The 17202-nt window shown below is 36.6% G+C and overlaps 1 protein-coding gene across 5 annotated transcripts in view; it reads right to left on the bottom strand.

The window, feature by feature from the left end:
* LOC140504868 (NACHT, LRR and PYD domains-containing protein 12-like) overlaps positions 1-17202 on the bottom strand; it is a 138919-nt gene that overhangs the window by 91757 nt on the left and 29960 nt on the right. The gene's annotated exons all lie outside the window — the stretch shown is intronic.

Consider the following 17202-nt stretch of genomic DNA (forward strand, 5'->3'; position numbering starts at 1 on the left):
TATTCTCCTTTTATATTCACCTCATCCTGCACTCTCCGTCTACGTGTATACACACACACACGTATATTCATATATGCACATACATACACATATACCCATGTACATATACATTGTTACAATATATAATATACACATACCCACACATACTTACATATACATACATATCCACACCTATATATTTTACATACCTATATATATCTACATATATGTGTGTGTGTGTGTGTATGTATGTATGTATTCCCTCTAACTACCCTAACACTACAAAAGGTCTCATGAGTTACAAATATCATCTTTCCATGTAGGAATGTACAGAGTTCAACTTTAATAAGTCCCTTATGGGTTCTCTTTACTGTTTAACTTTTCATCTTGATTCTTTTATACGAAAGTCAAAATTTCTATTCAGCTCTGAACTTTTCAACAAGAATACTTGGAAGTCCTCTATTTCATTGAGATTCCATGTTTTCCCTGAAGTATTACAATCAATTTTGCTGGGTACATGAGTCTTGGTTTTAATTCTATTTCCTTTGACCTCTGAAATATCATATTCCAAGCCCTTTGATCACTTAGTGTAGAAGCTGCTAAATCCTGTGCTATTTTGATTGTATTTCCATAACACTTGAATTGTTTCTTTCTGGCTGCATGTAATATCATTTCCTTGACCTGGGAACTCTGGAATTTGGAGTTTTCCTTTTGGGGTCTCTTTCAGGAAGTGATCAGTGAATTCTTTCTATTTCTATTTTACCCTCTGCTTCTAGACTATCAGAGCAGTTTTCCTTGATAATTTCTTGGAAAATGATGACTAGGCTCTTTTTTTGATCATGTTTTTCAGGTAGACTAATAATTTTAAAAATATCTCTCCTGGATCTGTTTTCTGGGTCAGTTATTTTCCTAATGAGATATTTCACATTGTCTTCTACTTTTTCATTCTTCTGGTTTTGTTTTATAATTTATTGATTTTTCATGATGTCATTAGCTTCCATCTGCTCCATTCTAATTTTTAAATAACTATTTTCTTCAGTGAGCTTTTGGACCTCCTTTCCCATTTGATCAATTCTGCTTTTTAAGGCATTCCTCTCCTCATTGACCTTTTGAACCTCCATTACCATTTGGGTTAGTCTATTTTTAAAGATGTTTGTTCTTCAGCATTTTTCAGTTCTCCTTTAGCAAGCTGTTGACTCGTTTTTCATTATTTTCTTGCATCACTCATTTCTCTTCCCAATTTCTCCTCCACCTCTCTTATTTGATTTTCAAAATCCTTTTTGAGCTCTTCCATGGACTGAGATCATTTTTTAGAGGTTTTGGATCTAGGAAACTCAACCTTGCTGTCTTCCTCCAGTTGTTTGCTTTGGTCTTCTTCTGATTGTATCCTTTGGTCTTATTCATCCAAAAAATGGAAGAAAATACCTTTTCACCAAGAAAGTTACCTTCTTTAGTCTTATTTTTTCCCTTTTGGAGCATTTCCCCAGCCAATTACTTGACTTTTGACTCCTTTGTCAAATGGAGAGTATGCTACTCTAGGTTACAGAGGTTTTGTGTAGTTGTTCCCTGAGATATCTCTAGAGACCTATAAGTTTTCAGTTCCTCCATAGTGGCACAGCCAAGGGAGAGGTATTTACTCCTCTTCTGGCCTGAACTCTGGTCTGTGAACAACAAAAAGCACTCTTTTCTACCCTCAAACTTCCCTTTCCACAGCTGTCACCAGTTCCTCCACACCAGTCCACTTCCTCACCCCAGGATGACCACTCAGGACTGTGACATAGATCACACTTGATTCCCCCAGAATTTGTAGACCCAGAGCTCCAGAAGCAGCAGCTGCTGTGACAGTGGCTGCTGCAGCCCTGGGGCTGGGGCTGGAACAGGGACCTAACCAAGCTACTCTCTCACCCAGGTAAAAGAGCTTTCTCACTGACCTTTGAAGCTGTCTTTGGATTTTGTGGGTTGAGAAATTTGGAAACCAGAGCAACTGTCCATGACTCAGTGCCCTAAAGCCTGCTCCAGTCCTGTCTGTGCTGCGTGATCCATGCTGGGTTGCGCTCCACTCTGAGCCCCATGCTATAGACCCTTCCTGACATTCTTCCAGGGTGCCTTGGGCACAAGTCTATTTCACTGTCATTCTGTGGCTTCTGCTGCTTTAGAATTTGTTTAGAGTCATTTTTGCAGGCATTTTAAGGGTTTTGGAGGGAGAGCTCGAGCACGTCCATGCTTCTACTCTGCCATCTTGGCTCTGCCCCCTCCATGCTCAAGATGTGGATTTTCTCAAAAAGATAAGCAGTTCTATTTAGACATGTTGAATTTGATGTGCTTACTTTACATCCAGAGATTAGGACTAATAATATATATTTGGGGGCCATGCCCAAAGATGTAATAATAAGTTGTTAGAGAAAAAGGCAATATTCTTTTAGCAAACCAAGCTTTCCCTGTCACGTTCCTCCTTAGGGCACAGTGAGAAGGAGAAGGTTGTAAGATTTTGAATCCTCAAAGGGAGAGCAAAGATGGTGGTGCAAAAGCAGGGACTCACCTGAACTCTTCCACAAATTCCTTCAGATACCTCTAAAAAGTGAATCTGAACAAACTTTAGAGTGGTAGAATGCACTAGGAGACAGAGTATGGCAGATTTACAGCCCAGGACAGCCTGGAAGGTCGACAGAAAGGATCTGTTATATGGGGCTGGAAGAACACAGAGCTGGCACCAGCTCAGAATCAGCCATAGTGGAGTGGGAATGGGCCCTGGGCAGGCTGAATCAACAGAGGACAGTTCTGAATCCCAAACCAGATTCTGGGAAGGATCTTTTGAAATTGGTCAGAAAACAGTCAGAGCAAATTACAATTCTGAGTTTTTGACTGGTCTGAATTAGAATTTGAAATTGATGTGCACTCTATAATGCTTGGTCAAATGTATTGTCTCTGTGTGTTTGTGAACTGTTTCATGTTTTGAGATATTTCTAAGGTCTGTAATTAGAGAAAGAGAATATTGGGAGAAAACTTCCAACTTAGGCTTTCAGTGGGATATTTAGATTCGTTCCTTTGAGTTCCAACATTGGCCAAGTTTGAATATCAGGCTAAAAGTTAAATAATAAACAGCAAGCAGCCTTTTAGAATTGATAGAGAATCAGAACTCAAGCAGACCAGAGGAAGCAGGGGCTGAGAGGGAAAATAAGGTAAAAATTGTGAAAGGAAAAAAAGAGGCAGGGAGGAATTCTGTTGGAAATTGGTGAATGACAACAAGCTCTGTAGAGGCTAGAAAAAAATGTAGTTCTCTTGATATGTACATTGTTAGGCAGTTAAGTATTTAGCTTATTTGAAATGTAAAGGAGGTGGGATAGCAGTGTGTCCATGTACTGGGACCCTGTGCTTTTAGCTACTCCTTTCCCCCCATCCCACTTCAGAAAATGTTTAGCCTCATTGGGAAACCAATAGACAAAATATGGAAAGTTATTGAATTTAAAAATGGGTACTGTGGTAAAGATATTGATTACTGTGATTTGTAATGATTACAATTAGTCATTAAGCTCCAAAGGTTTCTGTTTGGGAGGAAAGGTGGACACAGCTTATTCAGATTCCTTAGGCATTCCTTAGGCATTTTGTCCAGGCTAGGATCTTTAGTTAATCTGATTCAAGACTAAAAGCAGCTTTTTTTATCTGAAACCTTATAAAAAAGGAGACAGGACTTCAACTCTTTTAAGGAAGTAGAGAGAAAACATGTCATTCAGAGTTGAGAACTGTCACTATGTGTTCCTTCAAGGGAATATGTGAAGTTATGGATAATGTTTTCTTTGAAGTACCAATAGTATTTGACTTAAAAGAAAAGAAAGGGAGGGTTTAAATGTTTGCCATTAGTAATTATAAATCCAGATTTCATATGATTCAAGTCAAAATCTGTCCTGAAGGAATAAAGAGCAGCACCTGAAAGTACTTTTCCTATCAGGATTCAGCAGAAAAAAGATATTGTTATCTGGCATTTATGATTGTAAACTGCTTGACTCAAGGATGGGCATATGTTAGACACAACATTAATCTGATGTAATTGTTAACTTTTAAGTGGTTTTAAAATTTGTAAAATTTGAGAGACCATTTTGAGGTAGCAATGGTGTTAATACAATTATTAAATTTTGACTTTGTTACATATGGATTGGGGTTTTAAAAGGATGTGAAAAAAATTTGATAGTTTGGAACTGGTATGTTTGTTATAATGTAAGAATGCTATTACTGTTTCACATAATGGTAAATTTTCCATTTGAAATCTTGGCAATTATGAAAATGTGGATACAGTGGTTTAGGGTAATAGTGTGTGTCCACCCATTGGTAAGGAAATGAATTTTGTGCAAGGTAATTTAGAAATGCATTCACCTAAACTGATAATGGGTTGCTTCAAGTTTTAAATATATAATAAGGTATATGGTTGAAAAATTAATTTATCTAAATGTTGTAACATTAGGAATTCATTGTTAAAAATGATGTATGGGTTAAGAAACTGTTAAATCATTCTAGTTTGAAGTATTGTAATTTAAGAAATTATAAACTTCCAAATTTTGTCTTTATTAAGAAGGAAGTTTTAGATAAATTGTTTTTGCTATAAATCAAGCATTTACAGAAGTCTCTTGTGAAAGGGAACTGGGTAATAATACAAAAGATTTGGTTTTAGATCTTCTCTTATAATTTTTGTGAATTAGATTCAGGAAGGTTTTATGATAAATGGTGAATTGTTTAAGGAAGAGAAAATACTTTTTACAGAGAAATATTTTGTAAAATCTTTTGTAAGATTTTTAGAAGGCCTATAGAACTCCTATTTGTAAGCTCCTAATAACTTAATACTAAAATTTACATTCAAACTTGTGAATCATGCTATATGGAGGTTCTGTGGAGATTGAAAGGTTAGGGATAAGATAAGGAAGACTCCAGGATAGTGAGAAGCTCTGTGGTATTTTTTTAAAGATAAGCAGCCTCCTGGCAGTCTCCTAATTCACCTTTAAAGTCCAGTCATTATTACAGAAGAACTTCTTAAGGTCTAATATGAATTCACAGCTGCCCAGACTGTATACTGGGGAAAAAAATGTTGATTTTTTCCTATTGTAGAAGGAAAGGAGGGGCACCAGCCCCACCCTAGGCCCTTAAGCCTAGAAAAGCCTGGAAACATCACCAAAGTGGCAGAAGGCTAGAAATCAGCACGCCTCAGACTTGGGTAAACTTGCTTTGTTAAAGTTGTAGTCTCTACGTACAGTGAACCAACAAAATTGAAGTGCATCAAATTGGTAAACTTTTGTATGTGAAGTTCCTAAACAAGGAATTGATTATTTGCAAATGATTTCTAGTGATTGGCTCTTACAACAAATTTCAAATGTGAATCCTGTTGAAAGGCTGATTAGTGAAACCTGCCATCTGATGTAAAAGTTATGGGACTATAACAAATTTTGTTCTGCTACTCAGAGAAGAATGTGACTGCTACAAGTAGTGGTTTGCCTCATGGGACAATCCTGGCCTTTGCCTGGGATGGGATCCTTCTGCCTCAGTTCCCCCATTGTGTTCCTTTGAAAAGGAATGTTTTCCCACCTGACTATTTCTGAGTCTGGATATAAGGTGGAAATGATTTCTAATTAGGTCCTTGCTTTTCATCTTTATGGCATGTTTCTGTAATGAAAGTAGGTAGTTTAAGATGTGAGCACAATGCAAGTAGTGGAATCTTGCTATTTTCAGTCAAATAATTGAGTAAATTAGTACTCTTATATAGTCTTGTGAAAGATAATATCCCTGAAACAGGACATTCTTTCTAAATGTTGTGGGAATAATTAGATAAAGGAAAGAAAACAAAAGTATAAATGTAATGTTGAATCATTGATCCATAGAACAAGACTGGGATTTAAAGTTAACTGTAATAAAGTTGCATCTGTATGGACTTGTTGAAGTTAGGGGTGCCTGGGACCAAAAAAGTGATCTGCTGGGTCCTCTAGAATGAATTCAACCCAAGCCTTCTTTTCAGCCAAAGAAAGCCAAAGTTGATTAAAGTTTCTCAATAAAGGATAGAATGAAGGAATGTGAACATTTGGATTGCTAATGTCAGCGACCAGATTGAACCTTGAGCCTTTATAATGTTAGTGTAGGTGGGCTAGATAAAGTCTGAGAACTTTCATGGAAACAAGATGGATCTTATTTACAGAGGGATAAAGGGAGGAGTCCAGGGGTGGCCAAGTGGTCTGGTTCCAGGGATGGTCTTTATGGGAGTGGCCAGTAGCCTGGAGAATTGGATTGATAGGATTAAGGGTGGGAGGTAGAGCAGAGATTTGGACACAGTGATAAGGAAAAGCTTATGGGCTTCAAAAAAGCTAGATCAAGTGGGGACTGAAAGAGGTGAGGTTTCAAGGTGAGGTTTCCCAGGTCCATTAGACAAATGAGCCTAAAACTTTTTTGGGGTAAGGGACAGAGGCCCCGACTTGGGCCCACAGTCGATTGGAATAAAGTCCTTGCAGATTTCAAAGAGATGTAAGAGCAATTGGCTATTAATACTATTGACTGAATTAATTACAGAGACTAAATGAGAGACATTTTCAACATGAGGAAAAGAATTTCAGTGTAGGTTTCTTAGAGGCAGGTAACCTCTGGTAATAATTTGCATTCATGGAAAAGTTAAATGTTTCTGTTTTGATTTGAATTAATTTCCTGAATATAAGTTGAAGTTAGTGTTCAAACTTATCGTATGTGTAACTCATTCTTTTAGACTGATCATGGTTTGAAAGGTGTAGAGAAGCTTGGGAAACAGATGTAAATCTATTAAAGCAATACCTTATGGTTTTAATGGTAAATTTGGTTTTATGATTGTTATTTAATTAGGAACTAGAACAAGAAGAGAAAGGCATGCAAGCTACTTAACACTTGCTTTAAAGATGTGCCTGAGCCAATGAGAAATTATAGCCATATCTGAAACTAACTATGGAAGTTTGCTATTTTAAGATTTTATGGAATTATTAACTGACTGTTTTTCTGAGTCTAACTCCAAGTGTGGATATTATGAAAGGCTTTCTGAGCCACTGATCCATGATGTCAGCAAATCTGTGAAGATATGAACTGCAAAACGTAATATTTCCTGGGAAGATTGGAAGAATGACTTTTCCACCTGAGTTGAGGTAGGATTCTCTTGACTCAATTTCTCCACTGACACCTGGCAGACTTTAAGCCTGGTTAAATGCCAGTTGACAATCTAATTCTGCCTGGAAATTGACAAAAAGTTAGGTAGATGTTGTTTCCCTGCTATGTCCCTACTCTTAATGGCAAATTCCTATAATCAAAAGTTTTATAAGAATAATACCACATCTATTAAATAATAGGTTGGTAGGGGAACACCTGAGGTTAAGATATAAGTCTAAGATTAAGCTATTAGGCTTAGAATTTTAGACCCACAACAATAAGTTGGGTCCTTTAATTCTTAATAATAGTATGGAGACAATCAGGTCACAGGCTTGTGAAAACAGCATATTATTCTGTTACTTGTCTCAGTCTTGTTACAATTTGTTGATGTTAAAGGAACAGTGATTTGTGGTTTATTTTGTAACCATAAAGAAGTATAATGGGGGGGCAGAGCCGTGATGGCAGAGTAGAAAGACGCATACACTCTAGCACTTCCCCCACAGCCCACAAAATGCCTGTTAAAACAACTCTCAACAAAGTCGAGAGCAGTAGAAGCCACAGAACAACAGAGCGAAAGAGATTTCCAACCAAAGGTAACCCAGAAGGCTGACAGGAAAGGCCTATCTCACAGGACACTGAGCTGAGCCGAGTATAGCCCTGGCCATGCAGCACTAGGAAGAACAGGACCTGAACAGACCTCCGGGCAGAGTTCCTAGCAGGGAAGGTCCCAGACACCTCAACCTACAAGTGACAAAGAAAGCTCCAAAGGTCAGTAGGGGAGGGCTTCCCCAACTGGGCCAGGGGTTTCTCCAGCAATAGCTCCAGCTGACAGCAGAGACCGCAGCATTATACCGTAGACAGGTATGGTGGCTGGGAAGCAACCCAGATCCATTGTTCAGACAGCTCAGCTTAAAGCCTCTGGCGGTAGGGGGCAGCTCACCTAAACCTCAACCCTGAGTGACAGCCCGACCCCCACCCAAAGCCCAGGGGAACTGAGCAGCTGAGTCTAATCTCTTGACAAAGGATTCAGAAGTCAAGTAACTGGCTGGGAAAATGTCCAAAAAAGGGGAAAAAAATAAGACCATAGAAGGTTACTTTCTTGGTGAACAGGTGTCTCCTCTCATTCTTTCAGAAGAGGAAGAACAAGGCTTACTGTCACAGGAAGTTAAGACCCCCTGCCTCCATGGCCTCCAAAGGGAACTTAAACTAAACTCAGGCAATAGAAGACCTTGAAAAGAAAGTTAGCAGCTTGCTAAAGGAGAACTAAAAAAATTCTAGGAAAATAACACCTTTAAAAAGAGGCTAACTCAATTGGAAAAAGAGGTCCAAAAAGCCAATGAAGTGAAGGAGGCTTTAAAAAGCAGAATTAGCCAAAAGGAGGAGAAGGTTCAAAAGCTCACTGAACAAAATAGTTCTCTGAAAGAGAGAATTGAATTCTGGGAAATGAATGACTATGAGATAAACCAAGCAGTTAGAAAACAAAACCAAAAGTTTGAAAAAAGATAATGTGAAACTTCTCATTGGAAAAACAACTGACCTGGAAAACAGATCCAGGAGAGACAATTTAAAAATTGCGGGACTACCTGAAAGCCATGATCAAAAAAAGAGCCTAGACATTACCTTCCATGAAATTACCAAGGAAAACTGTCCTGATATCTAGAACCAGAAGACAAAATAAATATTGAAAGAATTCATCAATCACCTCCTGAAAGAGACCCAAAAAGAGAAACTCCTAGGAATATTGTGGCCAAATTTCAGAGTTCCAAGGTCAAGGAGAAAATACTGCAAGCAACTAGAAAGAAACAATTCAAGTACTGTGGAAAGACAATCAGGATAACACAGGATCCGGCAGCTTCAACGTTAAGGGATCAAAGGGCTTGGAATAGGATATTCCAGAAGTCAAAGGAACTGGAATTAAAACCAGGAATCACCTACCCAGCAAAACTGAGTATAATACTTCAAGGGAAAAAATGGTCATTCAATGATATAGAGGACTTTCAAGCATTCATGTTGAAAAGACCAGAACTGTATAGAAAATTTGACTTCCCAATTTGGGAATCAAAAGAAGCTTGAAAAGGTAAACAGGAAAGAGAAATCATAAAAGACTTTCTAAAGCTGAACTGTTTACATTCCTACATAGAAAGAAAATATTTATAAATCTTGAGACTTTTCTCGGTATTTGGGTAGATGGAGGGATTGCAGATACACACACAGACAGAGAATACAGGCTGTGTTCAATCAGAAGAGATAATATCCACAATAAATATATATATAAAATAAAAATTAAGGGGTGAGGGAGGAAAATACTGGGAGGAGAAAGGGAAAAATGGAATGGGGCAGGCTATAACTCATAAAAGAGATAAAGAAAAATCTTGTTCAGTGGAGAAAAAAGGGAGAGGGGAAAAGTGAAGCTACCCTCTCCACATATGGCTTAAGGAGGGAATAACATGCTCACTAAATTTGGTATGAAAATCTATCTTACACTACAGGAAAGTAGGGGAGGAGGTGACAAATGGAGTGAGAGGAATGATAGAAAAGAGGGCAAATGGGAGAAGGGAGTAACTAGAAATAAACACTTTTGGAAGGGGCAAGGTCAAATGAGGAAATAAGAAAGTAAGGGAGGATAGAGTAGGATAGAGGGCAATGTAGTTAGTATTACCCAACATGATTATTATGGGGATAGAGGGCAATATAATTAGTATTACACAACAAGATTATTATGGAAGTCTTTTGCAAAATGACACATACATACCCTGTATTGAATTGCTTGCCTTCTCAGTGGGGATGGGAAGGAGGGAGGGAAAGAAGGTAGAATTCAAAGTATTAGAAACGAATGTTGAGAATTATTATTGCATATAACCAGGAAATAGGAAACACAGGTAATGGGGTATAGAAATTTATTTTGCCCTACAAGAAAAGAGAGAAGATGGGGATAAGGGAAAGGTGGGATTTGATAGAAGGGAAGGCTCACTGAGCGAAGGGGTCATCAGAACGCAAGGTATTAGGGTGTGGGGGGAGGGGAAAGATGGGGAGAAAAAATGGACATGTTACAAAGTGATGTAAAAGTAATTAGTATTAAAACAACTGACTGAATTAATTACTGAGATTGTTATTTAAGCAAGAACTAGAACAGGTATAGAAAGGCATGTAAAAGAGAAATATCACCTGACCAAGAGTTGAAATTGTGTTATGAGATATGAACTGTGTTAAAAATGAAAAATAAAAAAAAGAAGTATAATGTGACCAGAAGTTAGAATTGTTTGATAACTTGATATGCAAAATGTTAAAAACAAATTATTTATTTATTATATTTGTGTATGTACTGGAGCCTATTCTTAGTTCCTAAGTGAAATCTCATCCTCCTGATGGGGGAATCAATAGTGGATCAATGTAAAAACTGGGTTCTAACATGAAGTTCTTAAACATGACAATTGGTCAAAGTTTTAATTTTGATTTTGTAAGAATGATAAGGGTATAAGGCTTAGGAATGGTAATCTAAAATTGTATCAGGATCAGTTTTGTAGGACAATGGACATCTGGATTTCTACAGGAAGATAATGGGAAGAAGATGCTGATGCTGTGCTGAAGATGGCTTGAACAGGCATCCAGACCAGAAAACTGCATCAGATGATGTTCCTCCCTAGAATGCTGTATGAGATGAAACTTCTAAGTGGACAATACATTGACTTACCTTTTACTGTTGAGTGTCTATGTCTGTTCTTATAACAAGGGGACTGACCTCTTGTAATTTATCAATGCATCGATAAATTTTGCTTCCTTCTCATATTTACTTAAAGGGGAGATAGATGAAGGGAAGAATTCATGTGGGAATGAAAGTGAGGAGGTATTGACTGGATTTAGGTGCGGAAACAAAAATTTTGACAAAAAAGGGGATATTCTGTGGGAAAGAAAAAAAGGAATTTTGTTTCCATAAAGTTAAAGCTCCTCCCAGCTTTAAGTGATAGTAGTTAATCAGAGTTGTGACACAGCATGGTCAAGTGAAAGGGCAGAAACTTGTGTGCAGGTTTGACAAGCTATTTAAAAGAAAGTCTATCAGAGAGATCATGAAGTCACATGGTCAGGAGGCTTCACCTGGCAAATAGATTGCGTGCTGGGAAGTTCAAACTTGGAACAGTGTAAAAGGCTTGCACTGGTCTGAACAAATTGTGGTCTTCCTGTGTCCTTCCTTGAGAGCTTTCCATTCATTCAGGGGAGAAAATCAATGTAAAAATTAATAAAAGCTTTCCTGATTTCACAAAAAAAAGAATAGAGAGAGGCATAAAAAGGTAAACAGGAAAAAAGAAAAATAAAACTTGCTATTCAATATGGGCAAATTTTCTGCATTCCTATATGGGAGGATGATACTTGTTAACCATGAGAATTATATATTTATTGTAACATTTAAAAAGGATATACATAGAGGATGTGGGTATAAATTAACTGATGTGATGATAAAAAATCTAATTAAGATGTGCAAAGCCATTGTAATGGGGAAAGAGGAAAGAAGGAGGCAGAAAAGAGTAAATTACATCACATGAAGAAGCAAAAAACCATAATTACAATAGAGGGAAAGAAGGGAGGGAGATAAGCACTGTTTGAGCTTCACTGTCATTGGTTTTGGTTCAAGGAGAGAATAACGTTCAGTTAAGTATAGAAATCTAATTTGCCCTACAGGGAATAGGAGGGGAAAGGGGAAAGAAAAAGGAGGGGTGGCTAGAAGGGAGTGACGCAGTAATAAGGGCAAAAGGAAAGATAAAGAAGAAGGGCTGATAGAAGGAAGAGAAAACTGGAGGAGGCAGTGGTCAAAAGTACAACTTTTGAGGGGGGGATGGGAGAAGGGAGAAATAAAAGCATAAATGGGGATGGGGTGGGAATGGGATAGGGAGAAAGACACAGATAGCAATCATAACTGTGAATGTGAATAGGATAAACTCTCCATAAAATGGAGGTAGATAGCAGAATGGATTAAAAACCATAATCGTACAATATATTGTTTACAAGAAACACATGTGAAACAGTGGATACACCCAGGGTAAAGGTAAAAGGCTGGTGTAGAATATATTATGCTTTAGCTGAAGCAAAAAAAAAAAAAAGGACATGTAGCAATCCTGATCTCAGACAAAGCAAAAGCAGAAATAGATCTAATCAAAACAGATAAGGAAGGAAACTATATCCTGCTAGAAGGCACCATAGACAATGAAGTAATATCATTACTAAACATACATGCACCGAATAGAATAGTATCCAGATTCTTAGAGAAGAAGTTAAGGAAGTTACAGTAAGAAATAGACAGCAAAACCATACTGGTAAGGGGCCTCAACATCTCCCTCTCTGCACCTGATAAATCTAACCTTAAAGTAAAGAAGAAAGAAGTTAAGGAGGGTGAATAGAATTCTGGTAAAGGTAGACATGATAGACCTCTGGAGAAAACTGAATGGGGATGAAAGGAATATCCCTTTTTCTCAGTGGCACATGGTACACACACAACAATTGACCATGTACCAGGGTATAAAAACCTCACAATCCAATGCAAAAAGGCAAAGATAGTCAACACATCCTTTTCAGATCATGATGCTATAAAAAAATATGAAATAAAAGGCCATGGAAAGACAGACCAAAAATTAATTGGAAATTATGTAATCTAATTGTAAAGATTGAGTAGGTCAAACAACAAATCACAGAAACAATAACTTCATTCAAGATAATTACAATAAGGAAACAACCTACCAAAGCTTATGGTATTCAGCAAAAGCAGTTCTTAGGGGAAGTTTTATATCTCTGGATGCTTATATGAATAAAATAGAAAAAGAGGAGATCAATGAATTGGGCATGCAATGGAAAATGCTAGAAAAAGAACAAATTGAAAATCCCCAAGTAAATACTAAATTAGAAATACTGAAAATCAAAGGAGAGATTAATTAAGTTGAAATTAAGAAAACTATTGAACTAATAAATAAAACTAAGAGTTGGTTTCATGAAGAAAAAAACAGTAAAACTGATAAATCTTTCCTGAATTTGATTTAAAAAAAGAAAACCAAATTACCAATATTAAAAATGAAAAAAGTGAATTCACCTCCAATAAAGAAGAAATTAAAACAATAATTAGAAATTATTTTGTCCAACTGTAAGCCTATAAATTTGAAAATTTTAGTGAAATGGATGAATATTTACAAAAATATAAACTTCCTAGATTAACATAAGAGGAAGTAAAATACTTAAATAACCCCATCTCAGAAAAAGAAATTGAACAAGCCATCAATGAACTCCCTAGGAAAAAATCTCCAGGGTCAGATGGATTTCTAAGCTAATTCCATCAAACATTCAAAGAACAGTTTATCCAAATACTATATAGACTATTTGGGAAAATTGACAAAGAAAGAGTCCTACCAAAAAATTTTTTTATGATGCAAATATGATCCTGATACCTAAACCAGGAAGAGCCAAAACAGAGAAAGAAAATTATAGACCGATTTCCCTAATGAATATAGATGCAAAAATCTTAAATAAGATAGTAGCAAAAAGATCAAAACAACTTATCATAAGAATAATACACTTTGATCAGGCAAGATTCATACCAGGAATGCAGGGTTGGTTCAATAATAGGAAAACTATCAGCATAACTGATCATATCAACAACAAAACTAACAGAAAACATATGATTATCTCAATAGATGCAGAAAAACTTTTGACAAAATAAAATAACCATTCCTATTGAAAAAATAATAAGTAGTATTACCTAAAACCACCAGCAAGTATTATATGTAATGGAATAAGGTAGATGAATTTTCAGTAAGATTGGGGGCGAAACAAGGATGTCCATTATCACCACTGTTGTTCAATATCGTACTAGAAATGTCAGCATTAGCAATTAGAGAAGTAAAGAAATTGAAAGAATTAGAATAAACAAAGAAGAAACTAAGTTATCACTCTTTGCAGACAATATGATGATATACTTAGAGAATCTTAGAGAATCAAATAATAATAACTTGAAATAATAAACAACTTTGTCAGTTATAGGATACAAAATAAACCCATATAAATTATCTGCATTTCTGTATATTACTAACAAAGCTTAACAGTAAGAGATAGAAAGAGCAATCCCATTTAAAGTTATGGCAGACACTACAAAACATTTGGGACTCTACCTGCCAAAACAAACCCAGGGACAACATGAACACAATTACAAAACACTTTTCACACAAATAAAGTCAGATATAAATAATTGGAAAAACATCAGTTGCTTGTGAGTAGGTCTAGCTAATATAATAAAAATGGCAATTCTACCTAAATTAGTATACTTATTCAGTGCCATACCAAAAGGTTATTTTATAAAACTAGAAAAAATAATATCAAAATTCATCTGGAAGAATAAAAGGTCCAGAATATCAAGGGAATTAATGAAAAGAAATGCTAGGGAATGTGACCTAGCCATACCAGATCTTAAATTGTATTTTAAAGTAGCAATCATCAAAACCACTTGCTACTGGCTAAGAAATAGATCAGTGGAATATGTTAGGCACAAGACATAGTGGTCAATGATTACAGAAGTCTACTGTGTGATAAATCCAAGGATCCCAGCTTCTGAGATCAGAACTCACTGTTTGGCAAAACTGCTGGGAAAACTGGAAAACAGTGGGGTGGAAAATGGGCATAGACCAATGCCTGACACCATATACCAGAGTAAAGTTCAAATGGGTACATGATCTAGGTATAAAGGTTGATACTATAAACAAATTAGGGGAGCAAGGAATAGTTTGTCAGATTTGTGGAGAATGGAGAAATTTCTGACCAAAGAAGAGATAGAGAACATTATGAAATGCAAAATGGATAATTTTGATTACATTAAAATGAAAAGGTTTTGTGCAAAGCCAAGCAAGATTACAAGGAAAGCAGAAAATTGGGAAAGAATTTTTACAACTAATGTCTGTGATAAAGGTCTCATTTCTAAAATATATAAAGAACTGCATCAAATTTACAAGAATACAAGTCATTCCCCAATTGATAAATGGTCAAAGGATATGAACAGGCAGTTTTCAGAGGAAGAAATTAAAGCTATCTATACTCATATAAAAAATGCTCTGAATCACTATTGATTAGAGAGACACAAATCAGAACAACTCTGAGGTACCACATCACACCTATCAGATTGGCTAACATGACAAAACATGAAGATGATAAATGTTGGAAAAGATGTAGTAGAGTTGGAATATTAATTCATTGTTGATGGAGCTGTGAGCTGATTCAAGCATTCTGGAGGGCACTTAAGAACTATGTCCAAAGGGCTTTAGAAATTTGCAGTTTCTCCAGCTTGCAGTTTTGATTTTCCAAGACCTTACACAGAAGTTTTATTGCCCCCTCCTCAATAGAATTTTGACTCAGATATAGGTATTTCAGGCTCTCATTGCTATCGAGTGCAAAGAAGAGATTCTGGGAACACACAGGAGAAAGAAGACAACCCCACAAACTGTAGGAAAAAAACATAATCAGAGGGAAAGTGATCAATTCAGTTTTCTGTGATTAAATCACTTACTGTCTTTCCCTAGGCAATGCTAAAAACTCATCCACTTTTGATCACCATCCTTTGTCATCTCCTACTCAGTGGAATAAATATAGTTTCTTTAATAATGGTCAGTCTCTTCCAGAGAGGAGCATCTATAGACCTCAAATTATACTCTAAGGCAAGAATCAATAAAACTATTTAGTACTAGATAAAAATATGGAATAGTTTATCAAAAGAGCAGATTAAATAAGAAAGAATCAAAAACTCTTCAAACAACATGGGAAGATAAATTACCCACAGAACTTCTTATGTAAAAGAAAAATGCTGGAAAAACTGCATAGAATTTTGGCAGAAATTAGGTTTAGACCAACATTTGCAACATATACCATATTTAACTCAAAATGTATATGCCACCTGCATATTGAAGGTTACAATGTTAAAGAAAGAAAGCAAGAGACAAAGACAGAGTCACAGAGAGAGAGGAAGGAAGGAAGGAAGAAAAGAAGGAAGGAAAGAAGGAAGGAAGGAAGGAAGGAAGGAAGGAAGGAAGGAAGGAAGGAAGGAAGGAAGGAAGGAAGGAAGGAAGGAAGGTGAGAAACAGATCAGGAACCTTGGACAAATATGAATAGGGAAGAATTCTTAGATTCTAACAACAACAAAAGACAAAATAGGTTATATTCATTACATGAAATTGAAAAATTTTTAATTTTTAAAGATTTTAAAGCAGAGAACTGGTACCACAGTACTATTTACTTCACTACTAATCATTGGCCAGAGCTCCTAAAAGAGAAGGTGCATTTCTAGTACAATCTAGAGATGGGATCTTTCCTGTACAAAAACTGAAAGATTTTGGACACAAATCCCCCTGCCTCCCTCCCAGCTCCTTGTCCTTCCCCCACTCTGCAGGATCTCAGTTACTTGAACAGAATATCCTTTAATCAATCTCGGTTGGACATGGATATTTGTGCATAGGTTGTGTCCTTTCCTTTCCCTGGCATAGATGAAGATATAGAATCATCTATCCAGGGATCTCTTTGCTGCCAAAGACAACTTTAATGACACTAATTCAATCTGGCATACCTTTAGTGGGGTTAACATATAAGTGTTGGAAAAGAACACCACCTGAGTTTTCCACACAGGTACAGCGCAAATTCTGTATCACCAAATAAAGAAAACTAGGGTGACAGTTTGGGCAGGACACGTGCCCAAAACTGAAAAGTGAACACTGCTATAAAATAAAATAAAAGATCTGTAGTTTCATCTGTGTGCAGAAAGTTGAGTAAAGGCTTCAAAATATAAGGAAGAATATTCACAAGTAAATTCTCCATGTCCCAGGAGACTTCTGAACGCAGAAACCTACACTATGGTTTCATTCAGTTTAGGAATATCTACTTTGATTTCTTGGATGTTAACAAGGGCCTGTATTACAAACTCAGAAGAACGGTCTTCTGAGAAATTAGTATTAGAAAACCAGGATTGTTGATAATCTCTTTTGGTTTCTCCCTCAACCTACTGGAGTAATTATGACTTGATTTCCAGTGACATATATCTGAAATACCTCTCTAGCTCCCTGACTGTCCCTCCTT

Source organism: Notamacropus eugenii, chromosome 5 (assembly GCF_028372415.1).
Source record: "Notamacropus eugenii isolate mMacEug1 chromosome 5, mMacEug1.pri_v2, whole genome shotgun sequence".
In the NCBI taxonomy this organism is placed as follows: Eukaryota; Metazoa; Chordata; class Mammalia; order Diprotodontia; family Macropodidae; genus Notamacropus; species Notamacropus eugenii.